The 13,361-nt window shown below is 45.6% G+C and overlaps 1 protein-coding gene across 4 annotated transcripts in view; it reads right to left on the reverse strand.

Annotated features, from left to right (window-relative positions):
- Nucleotides 1-3,606: 3,606 nt before the first annotated feature.
- The window catches only part of CTPS1 (CTP synthase 1), a 223,370-nt gene continuing 213,615 nt past the window's right edge, over nucleotides 3,607-13,361 (reverse strand). For all 4 annotated transcript variants that reach the window (XM_063954629.1, XM_063954631.1, XM_063954627.1 and 1 more), the window contains exon 19: nucleotides 3,607-4,405. The gene's annotated coding sequence lies outside the window, so the exon portion shown is untranslated. The remainder of the gene's footprint in view (nucleotides 4,406-13,361) is intronic.

The following is a 13,361-nucleotide window of genomic DNA, read 5'->3' on the forward strand; positions in this document are numbered from 1 at the left end:
ACGATGAGGAGGTGGACATCTTGCCTCTGTAGAGCCAGTTTGTGCAAGGAGAGATTGATTGCTTCTTTTTTGGTGGGGGCCCAAACCAACAAGTCATTTCAGTCACAGTTGTGTGGCAGACCCTGTCGCTGAAATGATGGGTTTGTTAAAATGTGCATGTCCTGTTTATACAACATAAGGGTAAGTGGGAGGGCCCAAGGACAATTCCATCTTGCACCTCTTTTTTCTTTCATTTTTCTTTGCATCATGTGCTGTTTGGGGACTATTTTTTTGAAGTGCCATCCTGCCTGACACTGCAGTGCCACTCCTAGATGGGCCAGGTGTTTGTGTCGGCCACTTGGGTCGCTTAGCTTAGCCATCCAGCGACCTTGGTGCACCTCTTTTTTTCTTTGCATCATGTGCTGTTTAGGGACTATTTTTTAAATCTGCCATCCTGTCTGACACTGCAGTGCCACTCCTAGATGGGCCAGGTGTTTGTGTCGGTCGCTTAGCTTAGTCACACAGCTATCTCATTGCGCCTCTTTTTTTTCTTTGCATCATGTGCTGTTTGGGGACTATTTTTTAAATCTGCCATCCTGTCTGACACTGCAGTGCCACTCCTAGATGGGCCAGGTGTTTGTGTCGGCCACTTGGGTCGCTTAGCTTAGTCATCCAGCGACCTCGGTGCAAATTTTAGGACTAAAAATAATGGTGTGAGGTGTTCAGAATAAACTGAAAATGAGTGGAAATTATGGTTATTGAGGTTAATAGTACTATGGGATCAAAATGACCCCCAAATTCTATGATTTAAGCTGTTTTTGATGTTTTTTTTGTAAAAAAACACCCGAATCCGACAAAATTTTCAGGGAGGTTTTGCCAAAACGCGTCCGAATCCAAAACACGGCCGCGGAACCGAATCCAAAACACGAAAAATTTCCGGTGCACATCACTAATAATAACACTGAATGTACAAGATACTGAATTGCGGTCTACAAGACTGCCTCTATGTGTTCTGACACAGGCAAGCTTGTTTTGGATGTTGCCTTGAGAAAAACACAGCAAGAGGTGGTAAATAGAACTTTATTTTAAGCACTAAAATGTGTATCCACAGATCTGTGGATTTCCGCAATCACAACAAATGGAACATCTGAAGATATGTTCCACAAAGGTGAATTGAAAACACACCAAGCCACTGGCTTGGCAGACCGTCAGTGGTTCAGTTGAAGACCAGCTCCTGTAGGAGAGCCTTAGAAAGGCTGAGGTCTAAAAGATTTGAACGCTGATGTAGCGTGATTCCATTAGGAACTTGTAAATGGTCATAAACAGACTTTCACTCCGTAGGCAGAGATTAATTTTCCTAATTTTGGTTTGATTCTGGTTCCACCTGTGTAGGCAATTTTCTTGTCAACCCTGATGCTGAAATCAGAGACTAACCTGGCTGAGATCTATAGCAGTCATGCTTAAATACTCCGCCGTGATTAGCAAGAAGTAGAAAACTCTTTCAAGACAATACTCGGCTACCAACTATGTTGCCCATGCAACTATAATGCTGTTAATCCAAAACCCAACTGCATCAGGTATATGGCCTTTAGCATAGCTTGAAAGTATGCTTTAAGGGTTCATTAAGCGGAACTGACGCTGTGATCGAATAGTTAACGTATTGGAAGGTTTTTACACTGATGAATCACTGTTGGCACAACTTGTATCCTCCCCCTGAATTGTCATATACTGTGGTATAGAGAATGTGACTCGTGGCCTTGTGTGAGTAAAATATATAAGGTATGGCACTGAATCGTCAGGTTGCAGCCTAGTTGAAACTGGGAACCTGCGCCCAAAGATGGCTACTGTTAGGAATAGAGCCAGACTTGGACTTTGGTAAACCTTGCAAAATCTTTGACTTAACATGCGCTCACTCTAGCAGCTCAGACGGTGATATATAGAGTAAGGGTGTGTACACACGTGAAATATTTTCTTTCGATTTTGACTATATAGCCAAAATCGCATGAAAAGTTAGTGCAGATCGCAAGGTGAAAGTCACCTTGCGATCCCGATTCAATCCATATGCGCGGTCCCACCAGGTTGGCATCACAAGAAAAGATAGACTGTGCAGGCAAGTCAATCCTTATTAGATCGGTGTACTATCTAGTTCATCTCCCATGTCAATGACATCTCTTAAATATAGCCACCTTACTACTTCTCAAATAAATCCGGGTAGATATCCGTATGTGGACTGGTATTAACACGGTGCTCGTGGATGCCATTAGGTAACACTTGCACAGACATTGATAAAAGTGTGTATTAACTAGAATCTAACAGAGAGTAATAAATTCAGAACAACATCCTTGCCGCTCAATCCCAGACCCTCACTTCTTTGTAAGTGGGGAAGGGATCATATGCTGCCTGGCTGACACGGCCGTGCTTCTCCTACAAGCGCCCACGTGTCAGCAGCAGCTGGAGGAAGTACAATCCCAGACCCACACTTCTTAATAAGTGGGGAAGGGGTTGTCTGTAAAAATCAAAATCAAAAATGAAAGTAAAATCAAAATGGAGCTTTGAGCTCATGATGTGCTTCCCTGAGGCACATAAAAAACACTGAGGATCTTGGGAGTATGGAGGAGGGAAGAGGAGGGTTACACATTTTAATATTTAAATGTGCCTTCCCTGCTAATGCACCATCCAAATCCCAAGAGTACTCCAGTGACCCCCTAGTGGATGAAAAAGAAAAATGTATGTACATGACTATACTGTAGTAATACACATGCTAAATGATTACAAATCTAAATAAAAAATGTCTGAAGGCAGTGGGAAACAACACGTCAGTGCTATGAGCATCTCCACACCAAGGTCAGGGTTGGTGTAGAATAAGAACGGACAAACTCAGTCCTCAAGGACCACTACATGTTTTCCATACCACCTGTGGATCTCTACAATGAGTCAGAGATGAATGTGCAACATCTTTTAAACTATCAGTAATTAATTAATAAACCTGTGCAGCAGCTAAGTAACCAGGAAAATATGCAATCTTAGGGGTCCTCGAGGACCAAGTTTGACCACCCCTGGTGTATAAGATCTACTAAATATAATCTTAGTTTAGCTGCTGGGACCATTCTGTTCACTGTGAAACATATGCTTCTTTTCCCCTTTAAAAAAATCACATGGAAACTTCCACGCTGCAGTCTAAATGGAAATATCAGTTTAGTAATGCAAATAGATTTCACGTAATGTAGGAGCAACACTGAATTAAGTAATATTAATTGGGTATTCTTGGTGCACATGGGCAATATGGAAATGCGTGTTTCGTGCAAGAAAACGTAAGTTATCTGAAATAACTGTGGAAATCTATTACTAGAAGGATGAAATGCTTTTCATGGAATTTTGAGGTTTGGTTAGTAAAAGAAAATACGCTACAAATTGCAGTTTAATAGAAACACAATGCCAGACAATTTTCTGTTTTCATGGATTTCAACAGTACTGCTTTATCTAGTAGTTCTCTCCACTGTCTGACAGTGAATGAGTTACTAGAAGAAAGTTGCTGGTAGCACATTCTCCCTCAACATAAAACACAGACCAATGAAAAAAATAAATAGTAGTAATGGACTATGGCTATGTAACCACACTGCAAGCAAATCGCATCAAAAACTGTTTTTATTATGACATGAAAGGCAGTGCATAAAGAAGAGAATTCTGCTGGCCGAGCATGAACACTTGTTTTGAGAGCCGTTGATTATTCTCATTCTATACATAGGAGATGTATCAAACCTTCTATAGAGGACAAGTGAAGATGATGCCCAATCAGCTTCAAGCTATCATTTATCTATACATTCTATAAAATGATAGCAAGAAGCTAATTGGTCGCCATGGGCAACTTCTCCACCTGTTCTCTTTTTAGAATGCTAAATAAATCTCCCCAATAGTGTTTTACACCAATATACCTTCAGTGTTCGTGTTATGGCACAGAGAGCATGACCTCTAATATCAGACATTAACACAATGTCCCGTAATGAATACTAATCCTGGTCTTCACATAGAGGGACATTTGCTGCCCAGTGAGAGCGAATGATTTGCTTAATCCGATCATTAGTATTACACAATGCTGCCCACACTTGAATCAAGAGCCTTTTCCATCATTAAACATAAAGAGACATAAAATAAATTCATTATTGCTTCATAGAACACAATTCAGAAAAGTTGGCAAGCTCTTCCTTCAGTGGCAAGTGTACGTGCTACAACTCCTCCATCCGCTCGTTCCAAGATTAGGGAGGACTCCAATACTGGTATCCGAGCATAATTATGAGGATTGAAGGACTTAAAATAAAGTGATAAAAACAAAATGGTTTAATATAATTCATTTCAAGTGGCAAAAAGGTAGTCTAACACTGAGGTTTCTTCTTCACGGCTGCATGTCCAGTGTCAGAGGGAATGTTACCTGGAGGAACAAAGAAAATATCCCTGATTAACATTCATTTTCAATGAATGATGCACTTAAAATATTATCTTTTCAAATTATACATAAGTTAGTTAACATCCACTAGCAAGTGTTTAAGGCAGCATTTCCTAAACTTGGTCCTCAAGGCACCCCAAGGCTGGGTACACACTATACGATACATACATATTACTTCGTGCATCTGTCCATGTGTACAGCTGGCCCTGCAGCACAGCCGATGCAGATATATCTGTGCATCGCCAATCGACCCATGTGCCGGCCAAAATAACTGCCAACAATGACCTCACAACTGGATGGGCCCAGTTATGATTTGTTATGAACAAAATTAGCAAAAATCCCAAAAAATTATTTAAATACATTAATAGCAAGAGATTAAAGAAGGAGAGTATAGGCCCTTTAAAAGACAAGTTGGGAGTCTTAAGCAAAAATGATAATGACATAGCGGACACACTAAAATAAGATTTTACTCACCGGTAAATCTATTTCTCGTAGTCCGTAGTGGATGCTGGGAACTCCGAAAGGACTATGGGGAATAGCGGCTCCGCAGGAGACTGGGCACAACTAAAGAAAGCTTTTAGGTCACCTGGTGTGCACTGGCTCCTCCCACTATGACCCTCCTCCAAGCCTCAGTTAGGACACTGTGCCCGGACGAGCTGACATAATAAGGAAGGATTTTGAATCCCGGGTAAGACTCCTACCAGCCACACCGTATAACTCGTGATACTATACCCAGTTTAACAGTATGAAAACAACTGAGCCTCTCAACAGATGGCTCAACAATAACCCTTTAGTTAACAATAACTATGTACAAGTATTGCAGACAATCCGCACTTGGGATGGGCGCCCAGCATCCACTACGGACTACGAGAAATAGATTTACCGGTGAGTAAAATCTTATTTTCTCCGACGTCCTAGTGGATGCTGGGAACTCCCAAAGGACCATGGGGATTATACCAAAGCTCCCAAACGAACGGGAGAGTGCGGATGACTCTGCAGCACCGAATGAGAGAACTCAAGGTCCTCCTCAGCCAGGGTATCAAATTTGTAGAATTTTGCAAACGTGTTTGCCCCTGACCAAGTAGCAGCTCGGCAAAGTTGTAAAGCCGAGACCCCTCGGGCAGCCGCCCAAGATGAGCCCACCTTCCTTGTGGAATGGGCTTTTACTGATTTAGGATGCGGCAGTCCAGCCGCAGAATGCGCCAGCTGAATTGTGCTACAAATCCAGCGAGCAATAGTCTGCTTAGAAGCAGGAGCACCCAGTTTGTTGGGTGCATACAGGATAAATAGCGAGTCAGTTTTCCTGACTCTAGCCGTCCTGGAAACATAAATTTTCAAGGCCCTGACTACGTCCAGTAACTTGGAATCCTCCAAGTCCCTAGTAGCCGCAGGCACCACAATAGGTTGGTTCAAGTGAAAAGCTGATACCACCTTAGGGAGAAACTGGGGACGAGTCCTCAATTCCGCCCTATCCATATGGAAAATCAGATAAGGGCTTTTACATGACAAAGCTGCCAATTCTGACACACGCCTGGCTGAAGCCAAGGCCAATAACATGACCACTTTCCACGTGAGATATTTTAGATCCACGGTTTTAAGTGGCTCAAACCAATGTGATTTTAAGAAACTCAACACCACGTTGAGATCCCAAGGTGCCACTGGAGGCACAAACGGGGGCTGAATATGCAGCACTCCTTTCACAAACGTCTGAACTTCAGGTAGTGAAGCTAGTTCTTTCTGGAAGAAAATCGACAGAGCCGAGATCTGTACCTTAATGGAGCCTAATTTCAGGCCCATAGTCACTCCTGCTTGTAGGAAATGCAGAAATCGACCTAGTTGAAATTCCTCTGTTGGGGCCTTTTTGGCCTCACACCAAGCAACATATTTCCGCCATATGCGGTGATAATGCTTTGCAGTTACATCTTTCCTGGCTTTAATCAGCGTAGGAATGACTTCCTCCGGAATGCCCTTTTCCTTCAGGATCCGGCGTTCAACCGCCATGCCGTCAAACGCAGCCGCGGTAAGTCTTGGAACAGACAGGGCCCCTGCTGCAGCAGGTCCTGTCTGAGCGGCAGAGGCCATGGGTCCTCTGAGATCATCTCTTGAAGTTCCGGGTACCACGCTCGTCTTGGCCAATCCGGAACCACGAGTATTGTTCTTACTCCTCGTTTTCTTATTATTCTCAGTACCCTTGGTATGAGAGGCAGAGGAGGGAACACATAAACTGACTGGTACACCCACGGTGTCACTAGAGCGTCCACAGCTATCGCCTGAGGGTCCCTTGACCTGGCGCAATATCTCTCTAGTTTTTTGTTTAGGCGGGACGCCATCATGTCCACCTGTGGCCGTTCCCATCGATTTACAATCAGCGTGAAGACTTCTGGATGAAGTCCCCACTCTCCCGGGTGGAGGTCGTGCCTGCTGAGAAAGTCTGCTTCCCAGTTGTCCACTCCCGGAATGAACACTGCTGACAGTGCTAGTACGTGATTTTCCGCCCATCGGAGAATCCTTGTGGCTTCTGCCCTTGCCATCCTGCTTCTTGTGCCGCCCTGTCGATTTACATGGGCGACTGCCGTGATGTTGTCTGACTGGATCAGTACCGGCTGGTGTAGAAGCAGGGATTTTGCCTGACTTAGGGCATTGTAATTGGCCCTTAGTTCCAGAATATTTATGTGTAGGGAAGTCTCCTGACTCGACCATAGTCCTTGGAAGTTTCTTCCCTGTGTGACTGCCCCCCAGCCTCGAAGGCTGGCATCCGTGGTCACCAGGACCCAGTCCTGTATGCCGAATCTGCGGCCCTCTAGAAGATGAGCACTCTGCAGCCACCACAGCAGAGACACCCTGGTTCTTGGAGACAGGGTTATTAGGCGATGCATCTGAAGATGCGATCCGGACCATTGGTCCAACAGGTCCCACTGAAAGATTCTGGCATGGAACCTGCCGAAAGGAATTGCTTCGTAAGAAGCCACCATCTTTCCCAGGACCCGCGTGCAGTGATGCACCGATACCTGTTTTGGTTTCAGGAGGTCTCTGACTAGAGATGACAGCTCCTTGGATTTCTCCTCCGGGAGAAACACTTTTTTCTGGACTGTATCCAGAATCATACCCAGGAACAGTAGACGTGTCGTCGGAACCAGCTGTGATTTTGGAATATTCAGAATCCAACCGTGCTGGTGTAGCACCTCCTGAGATAGTGCTACTCCCACCAATAACTGCTCCTTGGACCTCGCCTTTATTAAGAGATCGTCCAAGTACGGGATAATTAAAACTCCCTTTCTTCGAAGGAGTATCATCATTTCCGCCATTACCTTGGTAAACACCCTCGGTGCCGTGGAGAGTCCAAACGGCAGCGTCTGGAATTGGTAATGGCAATCCTGTACCACAAATCTGAGGTACTCCTGGTGAGGATAGTAAATGGGGACATGCAGGTAAGCATCCTTGATGTCCAGGGATACCATGTAATCCCCCTCGTCCAGGCTTGCAATAACCGCCCTGAGAGATTCCATCTTGAACTTGAATTTTTTTATGTATGTGTTCAAGGATTTCAAATCTAAAATGGGTCTCACCGAACCGTCCGGTTTCGGTACTACAAACATTGTGGAATAGTAACCCCGTCCTTGTTGAAGTAGGGGCACCTTGATTATCACCTGCTGGGAATACAGCTTGTGAATTGCCGCTAGCACAGCCTCCCTGTCTGAAGGAGTAATCGGCAAGGCAGATTTTAGGAACCGGTGGGGTGGAGACGCCTCGAATTCCAGTTTGTACCCTTGAGATACTATTTGCAGGATCCAGGGATCCACCTGTGAGCGAGCCCACTGATCGCTGAAATTTTTGAGGCGGCCCCCCACCGTACCTGGCTCCGCCTGTGGAGCCCCACCGTCATGCGGCGGACTTGGAAGAAGCAGGGGAGGACTTTTGCTCCTGGGAACCTGCTGTTTGTTGCAGCCTTTTTCTCCTACCTCTGCCTCTGGACAGAAAGGACCCGCCTTTTCCACGCCTGTTTTTCTGAGTCCGAAAGGACTGTACCTGATAAAACGGCGCCTTTTTAGGCTGTGAGGGAACATGGGGTAAAAATGCTGACTTCCCAGCAGTTGCTGTGGAAACTAGGTCCGAGAGACCATCCCCAAATAACTCCTCACCCTTATAAGGCAAAACTTCCATGTGCCTTTTTGAATCTGCATCCCCTGTCCACTGGCGAGTCCATAAGCCTCTCCTAGCAGAAATGGACAATGCACTTATTTTAGATGCCAGCCGGCAGATCTCCCTCTGTGCATCTCTCATGTATAAGACTGAGTCTTTTATATGCTCTATGGTTAGCAGAATAGTGTCCCTGTCTAGGGTGTCAATATTTTCTGACAGGGAATCTGACTACGCAGCGGCAGCACTGCACATCCATGCTGACGCAATAGCTGGTCTAAGTATAATGCCTGAGTGTGTATATACAGACTTCAGGATCGCCTCCTGATTCTATCAGCAGGTTCCTTGAGGGCGGCCGTATCCGGAGACGGTAGTGCCACCTTTTTAGACAAACGTGTGAGCGCTTTATCCACCCTAGGGGGTGTCTCCCAACGTGACCTATCCTCTGGCGGGAAAGGGAACGCCATTAGTAACTTTTTAGAGATTACCAATCTTTTATCAGGGAAAGCCCACGCTTCTTCACACACTTCATTTAATTCTTCTGATGGGGGAAAAACTACGGGTAGTTTTTTCTCCCCAAACATAATACCCTTTTTAGTGGTACCTGGGTTTATATCAGAAATGTGTAACACCTCTTTCATTGCTTCAATCATGCAACGAATGGCCTTAGTGGACATTAGACTAGACTCATCGTCGTCGACACTGGTGTCAGTATCCGTGTCGACATCCGCGTCAGCCACCTGAGGTAGCGGGCGTTTTAGAGCCCCCGATGGCCTTTGAGACGCCTGGACAGGCACGAGCTGAGAAGCCGGCTGTCCCGCATTTGGCATGTCAAATTTTTTGTGTAAGGAGTCGACACGTGCACGCAATTCCTTCCATAAGTCCATCCACTCAGGTGTCTGCCCCGCAGGGGGTGACACCCCTTCTATAGGCATCTGCTCCGCCTCCACATCATTATCCTCATCAAACATGTCGACACAGCCGTACCGACACACCGCACACACACAGGGAATGCTCTAACAGAGGACAGGACCCACAAAAGCCCTTTGGGGAGACAGAGTGAGAGTATGCCAGCACACACCAGAGCGCTATATAATGCAGGGACTAACTGAATTATGTCCCCTATAGCTGCTGTTATATATACTGCGCCTAAATTTAGTGCCCCCCCTCTCTTTTTTACCCTTTTCTGTAGTGTAGACTGCAGGGGAGAGCCAGGGAGCTTCCTTCCAGCGGAGCTGTGAGGGAGAAATGGCGCCAGTGTGCTGAAGGAGATAGCTCCGCCCCTTTTTCGCGGACTATTCTCCCGCTTTTTTATGGATTCTGGCAGGGGTAATTATCACATATATAGCCTCTGGGGCTATATATTGTGGTATTTTTGCCAGCCAAGGTGTTTTTATTGCTGCTCAGGGCACCCCCCCCTAGCGCCCTGCACCCTCAGTGACCGGAGTGTGAAGTGTGTATGAGGAGCAATGGCGCACAGCTGCAGTGCTGTGCGCTATCTTGGTGAAGACTGATGTCTTCTGCCGCCGATTTTCCGGACCTCTTCTTGCTTCTGGCTCTGTAAGGGGGACGGCGGCGCGGCTCCGGGACCGAACACCAAGTCCAGTTCCATGCGGTCGATCCCTCTGGAGCTAATGGTGTCCAGTAGCCTAAGAAGCCCAAGCTAGCTGCAAGCAGGTAGGTTCGCTTCTTGTCTCCTTAGTCCCTCGCTGCAGTGAGCCTGTTGCCAGCAGGTCTCACTGTAAAATAAAAAACCTAATTATATACTTTCTTTTTAGAAGCTCAGGAGAGCCCCTAGTGTGCATCCAACCTCGGCCGGGCACAAAATCTAACTGAGGCTTGGAGGAGGGTCATAGTGGGAGGAGCCAGTGCACACCAGGTGACCTAAAAGCTTTCTTTAGTTGTGCCCAGTCTCCTGCGGAGCCGCTATTCCCCATGGTCCTTTCGGAGTTCCCAGCATCCACTAGGACGTCAGAGAAATTCGTTTTTTTCAACAGTATTCACTAGAGAGGACCCAATTCAGGGACTGACACACAATCTCAATAATGAGAATATCCCACTGATAGGTACTTATTTAAGCGAGGAAGTAGTCTGTGACCGATTAAAACATTTAAAGATTAATAAATCACCAGGGCCCGATGGTATTCACCCAAGGGTTCTAATGGAGCTTCACTCTGTACTGGCAAAACCGCTATCTTTGTTCTTTAAGGATTCAGTTATATCAGGTATGGTTCCCAAAGACTGGCGTATAGCGAAAGTAGTGCCTATATTCAAAAAGGGAAGTAAAGCTGAACCAGGTAATTATAGACCAGTTAGTCTTACATCTATAGTGGGGAAAGTATTGGAAGGTATTCTAAGAGATAGTATTCAGAAGTTCCTTGAAGTCAATAAGGTCATTAAAAGGAATCAACATGGGTTTATGAAGGACAGATCCTGTCAAACCAACTTACTTGGCTTTTATGAAACAGTAAGCGCAAACCTAGATCAGGGTAAAGACATGGATGTAATCTTTTTAGACTTTGCCAAAGCGTTCGATACTGTACCACACATTAGACTTATCTACAAGCTACAAGAATCAGGGCTAGGAAGCACAATATGCACTTGGGTCAAAAACTGGTTAGATAATAGGGAGCAGTGCGTTGTGGTTAATGGATCTTTTTCAACTTGGACTGAAGTGCTAAGTGGTGTGCCGCAAGGCTCAGTATTAGGACCGCTATTGTTCAATATTTTCATTAACAACCTAACAGAAGGTCTAGAGAGTATGGTGTCAAATTTTTGCAGATGATACCAAATTGTGTAAGGCTATAAATACAGAGGGGGATGCAGAGTCTCTTCAGAACGACTTAGTTAAATTAGACGCATGGGCAGCCAAATGGAGAATGCGCTTCAACACAGACAAGTGTAAGGTAATGCACTGTGGTAACAAGAACAAAAATTACACCTACCTACTAAATGGGGTAAAATTAGGGGATTCTGTACTGGAAAAGGACTTAGGTGTCCTCAGATAGCAAACTAAGCAGTAGTACCCAAAGTAGGACTGCAGCAAAGAAGGCGAATAAGATATTAGCATGCATAAAACGGGGTATTGATGCTAGGGACGAGAGTATTATACTCCCGTTATATAAATCACTAGTGAGGCCACACCTTGAATACTGTGTACAGTTCTGGGCACCGTACTACAAAAAGGATATCCTGGAGCTAGAAAAGGTTCAGAGGAGGGCGACCAAACTAATTAAGGGCATGGAGACGATGGAATACAAGGAAAGGCTTGAAAGACTAGGCATGTTTACATTGGAAAAGCGGAGACTAAGAGGGGGTATGATCAACATCTACAAATATATAAGGGGACAATACACAGAGCTTGCGCGGGACCTGTTTTTGGTTAGATCAACACAGAGGACTCGTGGACACTCGCTCAGGTTAGAGGAGAGGAGATTCCGCACAATACGGCGTAAAGGCTTTTTCACGGTAAGGACAATACGTGTTTGGAATTCCCTGCCTGAGGGAGTTGTAATGGCGGAATCTGTAAACACCTTTAATAATGGGTTAGATAAATTCCTAATGGATAAGGATATCCAGGGGTATGGTGCATAGTCATGCACTATAGTTACTATAAATAGGGATAAAATGCAACGGCTGACAGCAGCATCAGTCAGAAATTTTAGTCAAATCATCCTGCATAGGAGACCACAAATAGGTTGAACTCGATGGACAATTGTCTTTTTTCAACCTCAGATACTATGTTACTATGATGTATGGCCAGACATATTAAGTGGCTGATCGCTAAGTGTATATGCTTACCAGAATCGGCTCCTGAGATAAGAACAACCGCTGGTTGCGAGTGTCCAACAATGCCCCCAGGTGTACCATGCTCTGAGCAGGGACCAGGGAAGATTTCTTCCAGTTGATGAGCCACCAGTGAGTGTGCATAAACTGGATTGTCACATCCAAATGACGTAGGAGAATTTCTGGGGAGTTTGCCAGGATCAGTAAGTCGTCTAGATACGGGAGGATCCTGATCCCCTGACGGCGTAGCACAGCAGTCATTACCGCCATGACTTTGGTGAATACCCACGGAACCGTAGCCAAACCAAAGGGTAACGCCCGAAACTGGTAATGAAGGTTGCCCACTGCAAACCCCAGGTACTGCTGATGTGACATTACAATAGGAATAGGTAGGCATCCTGTATGTCCAGGGAGACCATATAGACCCCAGGCTCCATGGCCAGAACAATAGACTGTAGAGTTTCCATACGAAACATGGAGACCCTCACATGCTTGTTCAAAGACTTGAGATTGAGAACGGGCCGTGAGTGAATAGTACCCCTTGCCTCTCTGAGACAGAGGCACCTGTACTACCACTCCTGTGTCCAGGAGGGACTGTACCACCGAATGAAGAGTTTTTGCCTTCACCGGATCCAAAGAGACATCTGTCAGGCAAAATCGATGAGGGGGACGATTCTTGAAGGATACGGCGTAACCTCGAGTGACGACTACCCGTACCCAGGCATCGGAAGTGGTCTTCAACCATTCCTGGGTAAACCCTAGAAGTCGGCCCCCCACCCTGAACTGAGGAAGCCGCCGAGTCGCTAAACAGTCGGAGAAATGCGTTTTCATGGTGAATGAGCCGGGGACGATCACCTCCGAATTATTGACGGTACTACAGCTTATACCGGTCACAGCATAACCATTGTGGTTGGTAATACAACAACCAACCAGCAGAGAGAGTCTGAATCCTGCAGATGTCCCCAGTAAAAGATCCAACACCAGATAGTCTGCAACAATGGATTAGCACCAGCAGAGG

This window comes from Pseudophryne corroboree, chromosome 2, assembly GCF_028390025.1.
Source record: "Pseudophryne corroboree isolate aPseCor3 chromosome 2, aPseCor3.hap2, whole genome shotgun sequence".
NCBI lineage: Eukaryota > Metazoa > Chordata > Amphibia > Anura > Myobatrachidae > Pseudophryne > Pseudophryne corroboree.